The 20659-nt window shown below is 40.7% G+C and overlaps 1 protein-coding gene across 2 annotated transcripts in view; it reads right to left on the bottom strand.

The window, feature by feature from the left end:
- PDZD2 (PDZ domain containing 2) overlaps nt 1-20659 on the bottom strand; it is a 514363-nt gene that overhangs the window by 291608 nt on the left and 202096 nt on the right. Inside the window, exon 1 of one of the 2 annotated variants that reach the window (XM_043975401.1) lies at nt 8789-9110. The exons of the other annotated variant lie outside the window; for it this stretch is intronic. The gene's annotated coding sequence lies outside the window, so the exon portion shown is untranslated. Of the gene's footprint in view, nt 1-8788; nt 9111-20659 lie in introns of those variants that run through there. 2 annotated transcript variants of the gene reach the window in all.

Here is a 20659-nt window from a genome sequence, read left to right as displayed (position 1 = left end):
TCGTATTTTAGTCATGAGGAAACTGACATATATAGGATAGACAAACCTAGAAAAAGAACTGACTTCAGACCCCAAACCCCCATGTTCTTTAGCTACCTTAATCCTGACAGGAATGATTTACCCTTGTTTTTGCTCTTCACTTTAGTCTTAAAAGGAAGTCCAGGCTTCGAGGGCGGGACATTATAGAATGCCCCCAGAGCACCAGTATAAGGTATCCCTAAAGGGAACAGTTGATTTAGCTCACACTAGGGGGGCTAAAATGCAAGGAAATTCACATTCATCAAACCCAAGTGCATTGTGCTCTATTCTGTCCCTTAGCCCTCTGCCCACAGCCAGTCCTTGGAAGATAGGCCAAAAACAGAAGAAAGGAAGAAAATGTTTCTCCTATTTGGGTAGCACAGGCTGTGTTGGCCAGGGAAGGGATTATTAAGAGATTCCTGTGGGCTCAGAAATGTGGGTTTCTTATCTTCACAGATGCTCATTCAACTCTGGTGAATGAGGGCAGATTTTGACTCAACCCCAGCACTGCCTCCAGAGCTCCTGGAACAGATGAGCACAAGGCAAGCCTCCCAGCCTGACCCTCCCTAGGACTGTCTCCTGAAACATGCGGCTTAACCATGTGCTGCCCCAACAGGCCCAAATACAGACAACACACCACTGGGAAATTCTCACCTCTTTTTTTAAAAATGAAAATCGTGAAGAAATATGTTTATGAAAGGATTTGTTTTGGGAGTGGTGGTTGTTTCTTTAATGTTCTGGGACTATGAGTGGCTAAAGAAACTGAGTCTAGCCGGGAAAAAGATTTGCCTGCTTAATGAACAGACAGCCCAGGCACATACCTGTGGTTTCAGGGGAGCTAAGAAGACTCCAGGTCCCTTCCAGGTCTCAACCTATTATTCTATGATCATTCAAGGAAGAACAAAAACTTTTTAACTTTTCTCTCCCCTCCCACCATGAATACTGAAACGCCACCTTTAAAGTTTCATACTTCTTAGGTATATTATTCATTAACCCCTGATTTAACAGAGGAGCATCAGAACTACTATTAGCTAGTAACATCTTAGCATGAATTGAATTATCAGCTTGCTTTAGAGCAGGGGTTCTTAATCTGAGGTCTGTGAACTTAAGTTTTGTTTGATAACTATTTCAATTTAATTGATTTCCTTTGAAATCCTATGTAGTTTATTTTGTGCATTTAAAAGCACTATTGTGAGAAAGGGTCTCTAAGTTTCAGACTGTCAACAGGATCATAATCAGAATATATCATACGTATGTCAGAATGTCCATGACAAGAAAAAAAGGTTAGATTTGCTATCAAAACGGAACTGGAAATAGGACAGTTCCCTGTTGATGGATAAGGCTGAGCAGGAATAGTTCCAGAGGACAAAAGGAGTCAGAGAAACTGATCAGGGAAAATGGAGGTCTAGAGGCAGATGGTATAGGAAGGAAGGGAGAAGCACAACATACGCTGCTTTTCGATACAAATCACTCCACATTTGTTGAACTGGACTGGATAAGCACACCAGTTGTTGAGGATGCACAAAAAGAAAAAAAAAATCTTCTCTTGAGAAGATCACTGAAAAGGGAGGTAGGAAGATGCCAAATATAAACTTTACAGTTTTGCCCACCAGCCAGCCCTGGTTATGCAATTCAGTAAGAATTTATGTAATGCCTTCTCTGTGCAAAGCATTGTGCCCCATGCTGGGGCAAAGAAGAAACAAGTTGAAGTTTCTAACATCAAAAAACTTGTATTCTACTTAGGGAATTCAACACACAGACAGATAAGCAAATACAAAGTAACTGGGGAGAGGGAAGCACTAACAACTGGTAGTATAGGGCAAAGTTTCTTAAATAGTGGGCCTCAACCCCATGTGGGGTCAAGTAACAATGTAGGGGTCATGAAAAACTTGGCAATAGATGTTTGATTTGTATACCTATTTTATATACCTACATACCCGGGGTCATGTAAAAATTTCTCAGGTGAAAAGGGGTTGAGAGTGAAAAAAGTTTAAGAAGCCCTCGTTTAAGGGACCAGAAAGGTCTCGGATACATGGAAACAACTGAGCTGAGACTTGAAAGAAGCCAGAGATTTCAAGAGGCAGAGGTGAGGAAGGAGTAGATGCCAGACAGAGGGAGGACTGGTGCAAAGGCATACAGGCTAGAAATGAGAGCCTGTATAAGGAACAGCAAATAGGTCGCTGGGGGAATATAAAATAATTAGACTATATAAAATATTATTCAACTGTAGCTTGTCACCACAGAGCCTTAGAATTCAACCTCAGGAATGAAAAGGACTAGCCTGTTGATTAGCTGCTCCTGTTGATGTTTAAATAAATGACCACTGGAGTAATGATAATAATATTGGTATCATTTAAAGACCTTCAAACATCTTATAGCAAAAATAAACTCAATACCTTGAGATTTATGTATGTATATATAAATATATAAATGCATACACATTTAAACTCAATAGTGTCCAATTTTTACATAAATACATATTATACATATATACATACATATATAAATCTCAAGGTATCGAGTTTATTTTTGCTGTACATATATATATATATATATACACACATATACTCTGAAGGTATGTGTTGAGTTTATTTAAATAAGATATATCTATATATACACATAGATATACTCACATGTACATATTATATATGTGGATGTATGCATATCGAAATACCGAATTTACCTTGTCTCAATTTATGGTTTCCTATTCTAAGAAATGTGCCGTTGACTCAAAACTTTAAAAATGTTAATAAAGGGGAAAAAAGAGAGAAATGTACTATTGCTGTGAAGGCATCCCTTAAAAATAAGCATTTGGGCCTTAGTTTCCTTATCTATAAAAGAAGGATGTTGGACTGGAAAACTTTGAAGTTCTCTACCAATACATGCGAGTCTAAGGAAGCAGATTGGGCACAACATCTTGCTTAGAGATGCACAGATCATTTCCACCTATAGCTACTGGCAAAGGCTCCCCATAAATCATGTTAATAATGGCTTCTAGATGTTTAATCTCCTGGATCTCGGGGACTACATCTTAATTCAACTTTGTAAGCTTCTGTTATCGTTCAGTAGTGTCTGACTCTTTGTGGCCCTGTTTGGAATTTTCTTGGCAAAGATACTGGAGTGCTTTGCCATTTCCTTCTCCAGCTCATTTTACAAATGAGGAAACTGAGGCAAACAGGGTTCAGTGACTTGCCCAGGGTCACATAGCTAACGTCTCTGGTGATTTTTGAATTTAGGAAGATTAGTTTTCCTGACTCCAGACCCAGCACTCTATCCAATGTACCATCTAGCTGATAGCATAATTTTTGGTTTTATGCTGTCTTCATAGAATTCCACAAACCCATTCATGCCTTGTTATTGTTGCTTAGTCATTTTCGTTTTTGTCTGACTCTTCATGATCCCTTTTGAGATCTTGGCAAAGATACTGGGGTGGTTTGCCATTTCTTTTTCCAGCTTATTTTACAAATGAGAAAACTGAGGTAAACAGGGTTAAGTGACTTGTCCAGTCACACAGTTAGTATCTGAGGCCTGATTTCAACATAGGTCTTCCTGACTCCAGGTTTGGCACTCCATCCATTATGCCACCTAGCTGCCCTTCCTAATACATAGTTGGTGCTTAATAAATATTTATTCAATAGAGGAAGTGCTTGAGACATTTAAAAATATCTCCTGGGTTGATGCCCAATTTACATGGAGGAAGGAACTGTAATAATTTTCTACAAGAGAGGAATTTGTTGATTGTATAGGATTAAACAAATCTATAATGACTACTTTACTCCTGCCTACAATGTTTCTTTAGATTATTGAGATATTAAACTACATCTGGCATCATTAGTAAAACTAGAAATATTCCTTGATTTATATTTTTGTCATACTAAGCTAAGAGCAGCAAGTAGGTATAAATACTAGTTGAAGGAATGGGACTGGAGAGTTGAAGCAAGATATGAACAACCAACAAGCACTGCACTGGGTTTCCAAAGAATGTCCTCAAGTAGCATACATTCTAATGGGGAATACAACATATAAGTAAATTGGTACAAGACAGATATAGAATAGGTGGAAAACAACTTTAGAGAGGAGTGATCTAACAGAGGGGTTCTTAAACTGAGGTCCAGTTGAAAGATTACAAGGGGTCTGTAAATTTGCATGAGCAAAAAATACACCATTATTTTCACTAATCTTTAGTGTTCTTTGTAATCCTATTTTATGCATTTATAAACATAATACTGAGAAAAGGTCCATAGGCCTCACCAGAATGTCAAGGGATTCATATCTCTCTCTCTCTCACACACACACACACACACACACACACACACATGAACAACTCATGCCCTAGCAGGTGAGCAAAGGTGTAGAGGTCTTTCTGTAGACAGTGGCCTTAGCACTGAGTTGTGAAGGAAGCCAAGAATTTTAAGAGATGGAGATGAGGAGACATGTATCAGGGATCAGACAAAGGCACAAGTAAGAATCAGGAAAGCAATACAAAGCGAAGAGTATATGAAATGAGCAGTGAGAAACCCTACAGACAGAAAAGATAAAGGAGGATATAAAGCAAACAAAAAGTGATCAAAGGTCTAGTAGGCAAGCAATTAGGTAGCTAAAGAAGCAGGAGTAAGTAGAGAAGGGAAGAACTGTAAAGCACCAACACTGAGGTACTGTTAGTGGACCTGTGAATGGATACGACCACTCAAGACAGAAATTTGGAATTATAAACCAAAAGTTACCAAATAGTGTGTGCCTTCTGACCCAGCTAGACCACTTTTAGACTTATACCTAATAGACAGCAATGACAGAGGAAAAGGTCCTTTATGTATAAATATTTATAGAAACTCTTTTTGTGGTAGAAAAAAATTGGAAGTTGTCCAACCATTGAGGAACAGCTGAATAGGTTATGGTATGTGAATGTGGAATATTATTGTGCTCTAAGAAATGAGGAAATAGATTTCAGAAAGACATGGAAGACTTGTATGAACTGATACAGAATGAAGTCAGCAGAGGCAGAACAATTTATGTTATAACATTATTAACAAATAATTTGAGGGGGTGAGCTTTTATAAACTGATAAAGAATGAAATGAACAGAACCAGTAGATTGTTATACAATGACAACAATATAAAAATGTACAATTTTGAAAGCTGTAAGAACTATGATCAATACAATGACCATTCATAATTCCAGATGACTGATGATGAAACATGATGGATTTAAGGTGAAAGATGAGATGTCAGTTTGTGTGTATACACACACACACACACACACACACACACATACATACATATGTTGTTGTCATCATAGTTTCAGTCATGTCCATCTCTCCATGACCCCATTTTGAGTTCCTTGGCAGAGATACTAGAGTGGTTTGCCATTTCCTTCTCCAGTTCATTTTACAGAGGAGGAAACCGAGGCAAATATTGTTAAGTGACTTACCCAGAGTCACACAGCTATTAAGTGTCAAGTAAAATTTGAACTCAAGTCCTCCTGACTCCAGGCCTAGAGGTCTATTTACTATGCCACCTGGCTGAAACTACATACACATATATACACAAAGTATATGTGTTTGTATGCATGTGTATATGTATATAGTCATTGAAGGAATGTTTTGATCTACCATGCATATTGATTACAAGGAATTTTTTTTCCAATGGGGCGAGAGGTGGGAGGGAGAGAGTATAGATTTCTGTTCATTTTTTTTTTCATAAATATTGAGTGGAGGAAGTGCTACAGATGTAAAATGTTGCATGTACTTTCAGATGAGGTCCCTAAATTATTAGTTTTAATCAACTGTTTTACTTTATTACAAGAGACCCCTCACAAAGTAAGGGCAATCTGTAAATATCTGCCATGTAATAACAAAACACATCAATTAAACTTGAAGGAAGAAGGGAGGAGGAAGGGGGGGGGAGGAAGGAGGAAGGGAGAAGGCACCAGGAATAAGGAGATCTTGATAACTAACACAACCTTCTACCCAATCCAGGGGTTTGCATATATGTTCTGTGGAGATAGAATTCAATTCTTTAGTGTGACTTCAACTTACAAGTAGCACCCTAGAGATAAGTGATTGTCCCTAGATTAATTAGGGAGTTAGAGCAGGGAAAGAAAAATGGCTCCCCACAACTTTCTGACCATATTTGCCTCTTCTCATTAGAACTGTAACTAGCATAGGACAACTGAGGCTTTTTTTTTTTTGGAGGGAAGGAAGTTGGGGGAAATCTATTTCTTCCCTGCGGCAACTGACCAGTCCAGGCAGAGGACCACTACTGTGAGGAGGCATGCCCTCCCCCTTCCTCACCTAATCATAGGCTACTGTTCTCCAACCCCCTCAGCGGAGGTCTATCTTCTCCTAATGCCCTGCTGATACAACCGCACCTTTAATGGTGAATCACCTGGACTGGAGACCTAGGACAAGAGGGATGCCCAAGATGAGGGGCAGAGGAGGTGAACACCAACATTGAGATGTCCCTCACAAACTGTATTTGTCCCAACTTCCAGAAGTCCTAATTATGGCTCTGCTTCTCACCTATAACCTTTAGATAAGTGTAAAAAGGGATATGAATGAATGTCAGATTTAACTTTCTAGACTGCATTAAATTCTTTTCAGAAGCAGGCACATTATCATTGAGCAGGGCAGACCTATACCATTGACAGGTTAATAAGTTTGAGTCTGGTTCCTGGAGAAATTCTTGAAGGTCTTATTAAAGGAATGTTTTAAGAGCATTTAAAAAGGTAAGTGTTGATAATTAAAACCAGTGTGGGTTTAGAGGAGGCCATGCCTGACTAATCTCATTTTTTTTTAATGTTACTGGATTAACAGGTCAGGGGAATAGTGAAGAAAGAACATATTTGGATTTTGGAATGTGACAATAGTCTCTAATGCCATCCTTGCAGACAATTTGGAGAGAAATTATCTAGATGACAGTATCACTAGTGAATTTGGAACTGACTGAATGACTGTACCAAGTGGTCATTAATGGTTCAGTGTCAGTTTAGAAGAATTCTCTCTTCTAAGGTGCCCCCAAGAACCTGTCTTGGCCTTGTACTACTCAATATTTATCCATGACTTTTGTTTGTTTTGCGTGTCATATATATACACATCATATATTCATTATATGTGTGTATATAGTATGTATACCACATGTATCTATAGTATATATGGTATACATTAGTATAGACACACCATCTCCCCACTTAGAATGTAAGCTCCCTGAGAGCAGAGACTGTTTCACTTCTGTTTTTGTATCCCTAGCACTCAGCACAGTGCCTGACATATAGCAGATATTTAATAAATGCTCACTGATTGATTTTTCGTCACAAATAAATTACAGTGTATTTGTTCACCTAGCAACAACCATAAAAAACAAGACAAGCTCACAGAGCTCAAGGCATAAAGGAAATCAGGAAATATTCCTAAAATAATCTTAATTTAACTTCATAACCTGAATCCTCTGAATTTGTTTCCTATATATTTTCATCTTTCTGATTAAATTTCCATTTCTTCTGTGTGCTTTTCTCTTTGTATCTCATCTTCCCTTCACATTGAATTTATACTATTTTGAAAGCTATAGTTACCTCCTTCCCAAAGCTTTTCCCAGATCCAACCCCTCCTCTCTCCACCAAAACACTAAGAAAAATGGTTTGGGGGCAAACTTTTGATTATATTTGATTATTTAGTAAGCTCTCATAGACTCATAGGGCCCTTTCAACTTTGACAATCTTAAAGACAGTCTAACACTCTTAATTTACAGATGACGAAACTGAGGGCCAGGGATTTTAAATGATTTCACCAAGACCCTACAGTGACAAAACCCAGACTCAAACCAAACCCAAAGCTCTTCCTGGCAGGTCCACTGCTTTCAAATGTTTCATTATTATTAGTAAATTTAGAGACATGTCTATTATGTAATACCATCTATATGCTACCCCTTTGATTTCACTACAGAAAAGCGGTTTGAACAATGTCATAATTGAATTTCTATGTACATCATACACCATCTACATGGTAGAATACTTTCTTCCAATATACCTCTCAACATGAAATTTCATTCTCTTTCCTTCCATTTCGCTTGTTAGGAAAGTTGATAACTTATTTCCTAAGCAGTGTTCTGAAGGGGGCGGGAGGATACGTGGGTGGCAGGATCTCGTATCCCTCTTTTAAGGACACCACATCTTTCATATCTTAAATGTGTGAGGCAACAGTGATTCCGTGGTGAGGATACCGACTAAATGAACTGTTTAGTGGTTCTGGACCGAGATCTGTCCACCAAGGAAATGGTAACCTCATGTAGGATCATAAACCAAGTTCCTCCCCAAGACCTAATCCAGCTTTGTACTATTTCAGATATCTCAACCTACCCCCTCTGCAGGCAGGCAGGTAGGTAATGAAGGGGAGGTCCCAGCTATTGAAAGCATGCGAGAGAGGGCCGGTCCCGGGCTTACCTGGGTCACCCCATGGTCTACCTTGCTCTGATTCCCCTTCATTGCAAAAGAAGAGCCAACGCAAACCATCCGCAGGAACACATTTAATTTAAAAGAACAAAACAAAACAAGAATAAACTTTATCCTCTTGAGTCTAAGGAAAGCAGCTCTGAATTTTCCTGACGCTGCAGACGGCGGCGGAATTCCACTCTCCTTCCCCCCCTCCCCCCCACACCCCAAATCCTCCTTTACGGATTTAGTCACAGTCACTCTAAACCAACCTCCCAGAGGCTTCGCCAACATCAAGGACCCTGCTCTTAACTGGGAGGGTTTGGCATATTCCTAAATAGATTCCTACCTCCTGCTTTGAAGTCGCTTTCCGGTTTTCCCCAATACGTTGCGAGATCCTCCACCTTCCTGGGAATTTCTACGGGCAGCAGCTGGCCTCGCTGGTAATCCGCCGCAGGGCGGTTTAGCGATCCTGGGCGTCTGTTAATTAGTTTAATCACCTGCTGGCATCCTGGCTGCACTGGGGGAGAGGCAGTCCTGGTCCCTGCGGCCTGGGCGGGCGGGCGGACTGGCTGACTGGCTCTCTCCTACTGCCCTGGTGACAGTTCCCCGGAGCCCGGTCTCCTCCCGACAGCCCTGTTGAAGCTTGGCTTTTGGCTGCGGGGAGTTCCCAGAACCCTGAGCCCCGGGAGAATCCCCCACCTCCTCCTCCCCCAGCCCTCCTCTCCCTCCTCGCAGCCCCCGGTTGAGGTTATGCAAAGACTGCGGTGTAATCCTAACGCGCCTCTCACCACAGCCGCCCCGCTCCCCTGTCAGAACTCTAGGTCTCCAGATGCCCGGTGCCCCGGGAAGCGGAGAGGAGAAGCTCAGGGAGTTTTAGGTTTCGGATTCAGACACCTTTGTTTACATCAGCTGCTGGAGTTTGGAGTGGGGGGAGAGCTGGAGACTGAAGGAGACCCCCGCCCCCGGTCCATAGGCAGGGGTATCCCTCACGTGGTCCAGCCAGCCCCCACAAGCCCCACCTCCCTCCATCAATTTGTTTCAGAATCGCTCAGTTGCACAATCACCCCGGGCACGGTTTTGCTCAAAAGAAACAACAATTGCACGCGGGGCAGAAAGCCCGGAAGTTTTCCAGAAATCTCAATAGGCTGATTTTACTACTGGGGTAACCAAACATACCACCAGTGAGTTACAGTCTGCTGTGACTGCACAGCTTAAGTATTTCCTTTCTACCTTCTCTTGCAACATACCCTCCCCTTCCCCTTCTTCAGCTAAGTTCAATCAACAAGTTCTTCCCGGGAGAGCAGAATGGGCTTCTGCCGTGCAGCCATCTCTACAGCTGTGGAATGAGGAGGAAGCTGGACCCAGGCGGCTCAATTGTTTAGATCACACCCATTGAGGGCTTCCTGCCTTAAATTAATGGCAATACAAACAAGGCAGGAAGAGAGTATTTGTTTTTTTTTTCCATAAAGGGGGAAGGAAGGGGTCGCAGGGTTTTATTTCATAAAGTTATTTAAACCCACCACACCTCAAACTCTAATTTGTTTATTTTTCTCTACTTCCAACTTTTTTTTTTTGCTGAAAAGCAAAAAACGCTGCTCCTGCAAACTTCAAATAGTTTCAGATATTGTGCTCAAAACACATTTTCACCTAATTTTCAGAAACAGATCCAAGCTGGGGTCCCCAAGAGACTGTGACTGTCTCATACTCCTCTGCCCTGGAAAGCCCTGTCTTCTGATATCCACAGAAAAAAAGCAGGTCAGTCAGTGCTCAGCAGAGCTTTAAAGATCCCCTGGGGTTTTACACACATTTCTGCAGGTTCCCTCAGGGGTACTACCCAAAGCCTAACCAACTTCCCAAGCACGTGAGCATATAGGCCTAGAGCTGGAAAGAATTTGAAAGATTACCCAGTCCAATGCATTCATTTTACTTTGTAGGAAACTGAGTCCTAGTGAGATAGTAGTGACTTGCCTAAGGTCACTGAGATAATAAGTGAAATAGTTAGGATTTTAATCCATGTTCTCTGGCTCCGAATCTAGTACTGAATCCTCAATGGCCAATTAGCCTAAAGATGGGGTTCTTCTTCATCAGCATCCTGAAGCTTCAAAGAGTAAATTAGCCGCATGACAATGGCAGTCCTGGAAGGATTCAAGACCTTTCTGAAGAATAGAAGCAAAAGAAAAAGGCTTCAGTTCCTAATGCCATTGCCAGCTAGTGGAAATAGGGTAATTGCAGAAGGGGAGGGCTCTAACTCTTTGAGCAAGCCTAGGAAGCCCTGCCCCTTTGGAGCACTGTCCCACAAACTACAGGGTGAGTAATCCTCATCATTACCTGCCTTGGAATTAGCTGAATTGCTGCATTCTGGGTAGCCTAGTGGGCCTGGCACTTAATGGGCATTATCTAAAATGCTTATTCCCTCTTCTTCCCTACCCCCACCCCATTCCCAACCCCAGCTTGCAGGCCCTGGGCCTATGGGAGAGTGCAAGCACTCTTCGGGTGATAATAGTGAAGAGAAACCAAAAATGAAACAAAACAAAACCAAAACCTTCAAAGGGAAGGCCCTGGCCTGGCCCACCATTAGTCTTTTACTTATATGCCATAAACTGAACTGAGCAGAAATCTTAATGATAAGATGTTATATTTTCATAATGCTTGAGAGTTCACAAAGCACTTTGCACAATTATCTCATTTGATTTTTACAAAGTCTGGAAGGTGGGTGCTATCATTATCCTTATTTTATGGATGAGTAAACTGAGACTTGGAGAGGTGAAATGACTTGCTGGCTATTACATGGCTAGTAAGTGTCTCAGGCAAGATTCTAACTCGAGTCTTCCTAACTCTGAGTCCAGCACTCTACCTCCTCCGTTTCCTCTCTGGCCCAAATGTAGAGTAAGAAAATAATTCTTTTACCTAAATGCCTACAGGTCCCAGTTCAAAGCAAGCTTCCTAGCAGGATGGCAAGAGGCACCCAACCTACTTACTGCACTGTTCCCTACCATGAGGTAACAGACCTTAGAGCAAACATTCAAGAGCTTGGTGCACTAGTGGTTCCTGAAGAGAGACACAGAAATCAAATGTTTGTAAACTGAATGCTTTTCCCTCTGGCTTCCATCATGACCTGATTTCTGATTTCTCTTCCCAGTTGTCTGTGCCTCCTGAAACTTTGATAAGTCCCTCCCCTCTCTCTCAATAGCTCAAACTGTCTTTGATCCTATGGCTACTATGTTCTGAAGTGAATCTTCACATCCTACAAGTATCTGTGGCTCTGTCCCAATCCCAGGTGCTAAAGTCAGATCTTTTGAGATTGGGTTCTCTTCTTGAAAGCCTGGGGACATTAATTAATCAATTAACAAACACTTAATAAACACCTTCTATGCAATAATACTCCATTACATTCATAAACCACAGTATTTGTTTTTCTTTGTACATTGAAATGTTTTTATTTGGTAATGATTAAACCTATAATAGAAAAGAAAACAAATTAAGCACCTTTCATATGCTGGCCACTGTGATAAGTGCTAGGGTTTAGAAATGAAATCATTTCTGACCTCAAGGAGTTTGCATTCTATCTGGAGACACAATCATGCACGTATTTACACATATTAATATAGTATACTAATTTGGAGAAAGGGCATCCCTGGCAGCTGCAAAGTATCAGGAAAGGATTCATGTAAAAAGTGGGACATCAGTGAACTGGTCCAACCATTCTGGAGAACAATTTGGAACTACGCCCAAAGAGCTATAAAACTGTGCATACTCTTTGACCCAGCAACGTAGACCAATGAGACGGAAGAAAAAAGGACCCATACGTACAAAAACATTTCTAGCAACTCTTTTTGTGGTGGTAAAGAAGTGGAAACTAAGGAGATGCTCATTAATTGGGAAATGGCTAAATGTGGCATATAACTGTGATGGGATACAATTGTGCAATAAGAAATAACAAGGGAGGTAGTTTCAGGAAAACATGGCAAGACCTCTATGAACTGATGCAAAGTGAAGGGAAAAGAACCAGGAGATAATTGTGCACTGTACCAGAAATGTTGTAATGATGACCAACTATGAAAGACTTGGCTACTCTGATCTCTGATCAATACAATGATCCAAGAAAAGTCTAAAAAACTCATGATGAAAAAAGGCTATCCGCTTCCAGAAAGAGAACTGACAAACTCTGAGTGCAAAATTAAATATAATTTTCTCATTTTCTTCATTTTTCTTGCTTTTTTAAAAAATGTGGCTAATATATAAATTTGTTTTGCATGATATCACATCTATAATTGCTATACCACTTCCATTCTCAGTAGGTTGGCAAGGGTGAGAGAGGAGAAAATTTCAAAAGAAAAGAATATTTAAAATAGGTAAATAATATTTTTTAAAAAAGGAAAGTGGTACATCTATAGTCTACCTTTCAATTTCAACAAGACTTTTGAATCCATATGACAATCTCATCAGCAAGATAGAAAGATATGGTCTGGACAATATTTCCGTCAGATAATGGCTCAGCTCACAACAGACTGCAGAAGTAATTAGTGATTCAGTCAAAGGGGGGAAATGGATATTCCTAAAATGATGCCCAGCAGGGGTTAATCCTGAGTCTAAGTATATTTAACATGGATCAATAACTTGGATAATGCAATTCAAAATACTGTTATACTCATTGAGAGTCTGCAAACACCGTCGATGAGTGAGTTGTTAAAAGAAAAGAACAGAATGAAACTGTTTTCAACCAACCAAAGAAATGGTTTCACAGCAACAGAATGAAGTTCAATGGGAAAGACTGCAGCTGCAGTTGCATACTTTGGAATGACAAGTAAACCACACAGACATAAGACAGATCTGGTGAGACCTACAACAGAAAATGACCTGGGGATCATAGTAGACCATGAATTAACTATAGGGCAGCAAGCTACCCTGATAGTAAAAAGCCAGCATGATGCTGGGGTGAATTAGCATTAGAAGGAAGATGACATGGAAAGAAAGTCATCCCCCCACTGTATGGAATTTGGCAGTAATCAGACCCTTATTAAAATGTTACATCCAGTTTAAGGCCTTATATCTTAAGAGGGATGTAGAGACACTGGAAAGGCTCCAAGGAAGAACCAAAATGATTAAAGAGAAGGAAACTAGAACCTATAAGAAAAGGTTAAAGGATTGGAGGTTGTTTAGTCTAGAGAAAAAGTGGCTTCGAGCAACTTAACAGTCTTCAAGTGCTTGAAAGGTTATTAGAAGGAGGACACTAAGCAGATGTCTTTATCTCCATAGAGTATAGAACAGGGAAAAGACTAAATATGCAACAGGAGAGATTTTGATCAGATATATGGAAGAACTTCCTTATAAGGTGAAATTTGAGAGTCACAGAAGATTCAGTCTTAGTAAATAGCACTGTGGAGTCTCTGCCACAGGATTCTGCCATCTCCATAGGTACTGTCTATATTTCATTTGGGAACTAGATTAGAGCAAAGCTTCTTAAATTGTACATGCAATTGAATGTGGGAGTCAAGAAAAATTTGGCAACAGTAAAAGGTTATGTATACCTATTTTATATACCTGTATACCGAGGGTTGTGTAAAAATTTCTCAGGCAAAAAGGGGTCTAGAGTGGAAAAAAGTTTAAGAAGCCCTGATTAATCTAAGCCCCTCATTTGATGATGAAGAAGCCTAAAGAGGTTAAATGACTTGCCCAAGGTAACACAGGCACTAAGTGACAGTGGCAGAATTTAAACAAGTCTTGTGTCTCCAAAAGCCACTAGTCATCTTTCCACTGTACCACAGTGTGGTTGAGCTCTTTGAGGGAAAGAACTATAAAAAGCAAAGCATTCAAAGGTGAGTGTGTCACAAACCATAAGAGGGATGTCCTCCAACATACCTTTGTTGGGGGTGGGTGGAGAAGGAATTCATCTTCCATCTCACACCTATGTACTTTGTATGGGTGATCTCACATGCCTGCAATGTAGTCTCCCCCTGGCCCCCATAGTACCTTCCATACTCCCCAACCTACACCTCTCAGAAACCTTAGTTTCCCTCAAAAATTATCTCAAACAACATGCTTAGCTCTAGAAATTAGTGTTTTTGCCCTTCTCCAAGGTGGCTTTTGGAAAATATTTGTGGTTTTTTATAAATGGTATTTTATTTTTCCAATTACATGTAAAGAGAATTTTTAACATTCATTTAATTTTTGTCAGTTTTTTGGAAATACTTTTTAACACATTTGTAAATATTTGCAAATGTTGTATACCTCCCCGCCCCAGTAGAGGGGATAGCACCCTTCCTCCAACATGGCTTTTCATTTTGTCTTGTTTCCCTAGCACTTAGCCCAGTGCCTTGTATACAGTAGATGACTTATACATGCTTCTTTAATTGAGTTGAATTTCAGTATAGCAAGGTGAAGTGGAGCACTGGCATAGGTTCAGAGGGGAATTTATTACCAAAAACCATAAAAGTTGGACAATCAGACAATGTTTATACTAATGTCTTTTTTTTTAAGTTTGTGAGCAAATCTATGGGCACAATAGGGCAAAACCCATGGTTACTTACGATCAGAGCTGAGTTTCTGGAAAGTTCACCAGTGGATGAAGCTCTCAAAAATCAAGCCTTTTCTCCAACCCCTCATCTACATGGCTTTCCCAGAGTGTCCTTGTTCCCTCCTTCAAGTAAATGATTTCCAATCATTCATTTCAGTGCTAAAATCTATGGCCTTAATCCCATCTGTCTCTTTTTGGTTCAAGTCGATGATAAAGGCGTATCAACTGGGTATATATATTCCCAATGTCAACTATTCTTAGATTATTGACAGGGTTATTGTGTTATTGTATATACCAATAAAAGGATGCTCAGAAGTGAGCAAAATAGACATCAAACAGATTGCAAGAAAATAATGAACCATACACAAAGAGGAAAAACTTTTGGAACTAACAGCTGAAAAATAGATATCCTCTCACTAGAGCCATTTACTGAATCTATAAACAGAGAGAGGTATATAATTATATAAGTGTTTGCTAACAGATCCAAACCGTACATTGTTATAAAAGGCTAGACATGGGGGGTGGGGAGGAGGGATGGGAAGAGAGGAAGACAACAGAAATTCCCAGGAGAAGAGGCTACATCTAAGGCCAATAAAGCTACATAAATACAACAGACAGCAGTAACACCTAGCTAAGCACAAGGAGAAACTTCAGGACTTAGACACAAACCACAGATATTACTTCAAATAGTCCCCAATCTAAACAATGAAAGCTTCTTAACAATAAATGGGTAGCCGGTATGGGCATTTGAGCCCGAATCAAACACCGTGCCCACTTAGTAATCTCTACTCCTTTGAGTTTCCCTTTATCCAAATCTATCACCCATTCCGGGTCCTGGTGGACCAATTCTGATGGAATTTGCTCTCCCTTCTCTGTGAGTTCAGTGCCCTATGTCCCATTTTTCACCACCTCAATTTCTACCCTCACACAGGCAGTTAGATGGCACAGTGGATAGAGTGCTGTGTCTGAAGTCAGGAAGACTCATTTTCCTGAGTTCAAACCTGTCATTGGACACTTACTAGCTGTGTGACCCTGAGCAAGTCACTTAACCCTGTTTGATTTAGTTCCTCATCTGTAAAATGAGCTTGAGAAGGAAATGGCAAACCACTCCAATTTTTGCCAAGAAGATCCCAAAGAGGGGATGTGTAAAAACTGGGATGCTAATCCACTGTTGGTGGAGTTGTGAAAAGATCCAACCATTCTGGAGAGCAATTTGGAATTACACTCAAAGGGCTATAAAACTGTGCATACCCTTTGATCCAGAAATAACACTGCTAAGTTTACATCCCAAAGACATTCCGAAAAAGAAAGAAAGACCTATTTGTAAAAAACTATTTATAGCAGTTCTTTTTTGTGGTGGCTAAGAATTGGAAATCAAAGGAATGTCCATCAGTTGAGAAATGGCTAATCAAGCTGTGGGATCTAATTGTAATGGACTATTATTGTGCTATAAGAAATGACAAGCAGGGCAAAATTTCAGAAAGGCCTGAAAAGACTTATATAAACAGATGTATAGTGAAGTGAACAGAACCAGGAGAATGTTGTACACAGTGATGGCAATACTGTTTGATGAAGAACTGTGAATGACTTAACTAATCTCAGCAATACAATGATCCAAGACAATCCCAAAGGACCAATGATGAAGCAGACTATCCACCTCCAAAGAAAGAACTTATATTGCTAGAACAGACTGAAGCATGCTGTTTTTCATTTTCTTTCATTTTTCTTCTTTTATTCAAGTTTTCTTGTAGAAAATGACTAATATGGTAATATTATACATAATCATACATGTATAATCCATATGTGATTGCTTACAGCCTTGAGGGGAAAGGGAAGGGAGGGAAGAAGGAATAGAATTTGGAACTCAAAACTTTAAATAAAAATGTCTATTGTTCATTTAAAAAAGAAGACCCAAAATGGGCTCATGAAGTCAGACATACATAACTGACAAGACTGAACAAAAACAAGGAATATCCTAACTTCTCAGTTCCTCAATCTACTCATCTCTGATTACCTACTTCTCCCCTCTACTTCATCTATAACCCAGCAATATACCCTGCTATGTAGAAGTGTTCCACTTCCATGTTCAAGAATGCCAAAATTCCATGATCTTAAAATAATCTTTTATCATTCCAACACTCCCTATGCTTAAACCCATGTTCCTCCCCATGACCTCCAATCCCTCCATCCCTTCAGCCAAAGACATTACCCTTGCTTTGGCTATACTCTCCTCCTTTCTAATCTCACCCACTTTGTGAACAATTCTACATTCCTCTCTGCTCTTGAATCTCTTGTTCCTTTATCTTACTACTAACCATGCCTTTTCCCTACTCCTTGGATTACTCTCTACTCTTCATCTCCCTCATTGCTACTCACATGTTGTTGAATGGAGCTAGAGGAAATCACACAACTGTACAGGATGGGTCCACTACAAATTTATGTTGTCTGATCTCAATCAGACTCTCATTATAATGAAGTACTCCTTCTCCTCTTCCCTAATCAACTCTCTATCCTTTCAACACAGCAGCTGTTTCAAACCTTCTCTTCTTCTTCTTCTTTTTTTTTTGCGGGGCAATGAGGGTCAAGTGACTTGCCCAGGGTCACACAGCTAGTAAGTGTCATGTGTCTGAGGTCGGATTTGAACTCAGGTCCTTCTGAATCCAGGGCTGGTGCTTTACCACTGTACCACCTAGCTTCCCCCAAACCTTCTCCTCTTTAACTTCTCAAAGCATCCCTTCCCTCTCCCTTAACCTCCAACCTTCCCAATTAAGGACCTTGTCTCATGCTTGACTGAAAACATTATGGCCATTCTCCATAGCATCTTCCTTTTCTCATCATGTCCCCCTAACATGACCAACCATTATCTTCTTATGCTCTAATTTCAGTGAAGCCTTTCACCTAGCCAAGACCAACCCATCTACATAAATATTTGATATAATTACCTCCTATCTTTTTTAGCTTGCCCTTTCCCCCTCCTCCCCACCCCTGTCAACATCACCTCTCTCTCTCTCTCTCTCTCTCTCTCTCTCTCTCTCTCTCTCTCTCTCTCTCTCTCTCTCTCTCTCTCTCTCTCTATGTCTGTCTCACACACACATACATGCACACCTTCAATCTCTCTTGATCTATTGTTTTTGCCCTGCTGCCTACAAACTACTCAAATCTCTTCAACCTTAAAAGACCCTCACTAAATCCTGCTATCTCTGCTAGCTGTTATCCTATATCTCTTCTTACTTTATCAGCTAAACTTCATAAAAGCCACCTTTACTGAGTGCCTATATTTACTTTCCCCTCACTGTCTTTGAAACTCTCTGCAACCTGGCTTTCAATTTCATCATTCAACTGAAATTGCTCTCTAAGGTTACCAGTGATCTCATAGTTGCCAAATGGCCTTTTCTCAAACCTAATGCTTCTTGAGCTCTCTGCAGCCCTCTGCACCATTGATCACTTTCACCACCTGGGGATTCTCTCCTTTCTGGGCTCAGTGACATTGCTCTCTTTTGGTTCTCCTACCTGTCCAACTCCTTCACAGACTCCTTTGCTAAATTTTCATGTTTCTCATAACTGTGGTTGTCCCCTAAGGCTGTGTTCTGGGCCCTCTTCTTCTTTGTCCTTCCACTTGCACTTGGTGATCTCATTAAATCCCTTCAAGTGCAATAATCTCCTCTGTGACTGCTGATGACTCCTGGATCCATGTATCTAGTCCTAGTCTCAAGCTCCAGGCCTGGATCACCAATTACCTATTATACATTTTGAACTGGATATCAAATGCAACATGTCTAAAATAGAACTCATTATCTTTCTCCCTAACCTATCTTTTTTTTTTCAGGGCAATGAGGATTACGTAACTTGCCCAGTGTCACACAACTAGTACATGTCAAGTGTCAGAGGCTAGATTTGAACTCAGGTCCTCCTGAATCCAGGGCCAGTGCTTTATCCACTGTACCACTTAGCTGGCCCCTAACCTATCCCTTTCTTGAGGTGGGGGTGAGACCATGGAGGCTAAGTGACTTGATCAGGATCACACAGCTAGTGTCTATGTTACATTTGAACTCAGATCCTTCTGACTCCAGAGCCGGTATTCTATCCAATGTGCCACCTAGCTGCCCCAATCCCATCCCTTTTATGAACTTCCCCAATACAATCAATTAAATCCCTATCCTTCCAGGAACCCAGGCTCTCAGCCATAAGTGTAAACACTGACTACTCAATCTCAGTCACTTTACATATCTTTACAATGGCCAAATCTTGTTTCTATCTCCATACCTTTCTCACACATCTCCTTCTCTCCACTAACTCCACTCAAACAACCATGGTTTTCTTTCAGGCTCCCAGATCAATAGCTTCCTAATTTTTCTCCTAGGGCCAACTAGGTGGTGCAGTGGATAAAGCACCGGCCCTGGATTCAGGAGGACCTGAGTTTAAATCCAGCCTTAGACACTTGACACTAGCTGTGTGACCCTGGGCAAGTCACTTGACCCTCATTGCCTGCCCCCCTCCAAAAGTCCAAAATTAATGTGTCTCCTAGCTTCAAGTTTCCTCCCATTCCAACACACTCTCCAGAGGCAATTTGACTTTCCTAGAGCACAGGTTTGACCACATCACCCCCTTACTCCATGAACTCCAGTGGTTCCCTAATACTTATAGGATCCAATACAAATTCCTTCAGGATTAGAGGGGCCAACATCCAAGAGGTGGCTGTGTGGCTGGTGTGTTGCTCATTAGAATTGAGGAGCTGTGCCGTCAGGTAGTTAAGAGTCATCCACATGACCGCTGAGGGGGATGGCAAGCAAGCAAGCCAGGTAAGTGAAGTCACTGAGAAAGTTAGGAGAACTGGAGGTAAGTGACAGTAACAAGGATGGAAAGAGAGGAGTTTAAATGGATTGGATGGACTTTAAAATTAAATGTCCCTGAGGGATGATGGCAGAAAAAGGGTTTAGGGATCCTCAGGACTATAAAATAAAAATAATCATGTCCATGAGAAATGGTGGCTGGATTGAGGGTTTGACTAGCCTTGAGGCTGGAACTGTTTAAAGAGATTTTAAATATATTTGCTCTTCTCTGAGCTTAAGTAACAGCTCTCTAGAAGAAATGCAGTATGAAATGTAGATCATATAAAAACAAGAGATATCAATAAAAACATTTTAGAACAATGAAAAGTATTTTGAAGTCACCAAGCCTCATAAGGAGTGGCTAAATATCAGGAAAGAGGGTATCGTGATAAATTATGGAAGGGCTCAGAAATAAAATGTTGACAATGCCTTTCTCTTTGGTAATAATGACTTGCATTTATATGGAGGCAGCCAAGTGGCTCAGTGGATGGAGCACTAGGCTTGGAGTCAGGAAAACCTGAATTAAAATCTGCCTCAGAAACTGACTGGTTTTCTGACCCTAGGCAAGTCACTTAACCTCTGCTTCCTGAATCCACTAGAGAAGGAAATGGCCAACGACTCCAGTATCTTTGCCAAGAAAAATCCATGGACAGCATCGGGCTGCCTCTCAGAAAACCTGGCAATAACCTGCTATCAGCCAACAAGTAAGTATATGTTGAGTGGGCACGCTGCTGCTAGGTTGTAGGAGAAATCTGGGGCCCAAGTGATTATGATAATGAACAGGACAGAAGACATTTATTAAATGATCTTTGCAATTTCGGAACCGATTCATCCCACTCAGAAGAATACAGCGCTGTCCTCTACCTACCCCCTA

Source organism: Dromiciops gliroides, chromosome 1 (assembly GCF_019393635.1).
Source record: "Dromiciops gliroides isolate mDroGli1 chromosome 1, mDroGli1.pri, whole genome shotgun sequence".
NCBI lineage: Eukaryota > Metazoa > Chordata > Mammalia > Microbiotheria > Microbiotheriidae > Dromiciops > Dromiciops gliroides.
This window is presented reverse-complemented; position numbering and strand designations above follow the sequence as displayed.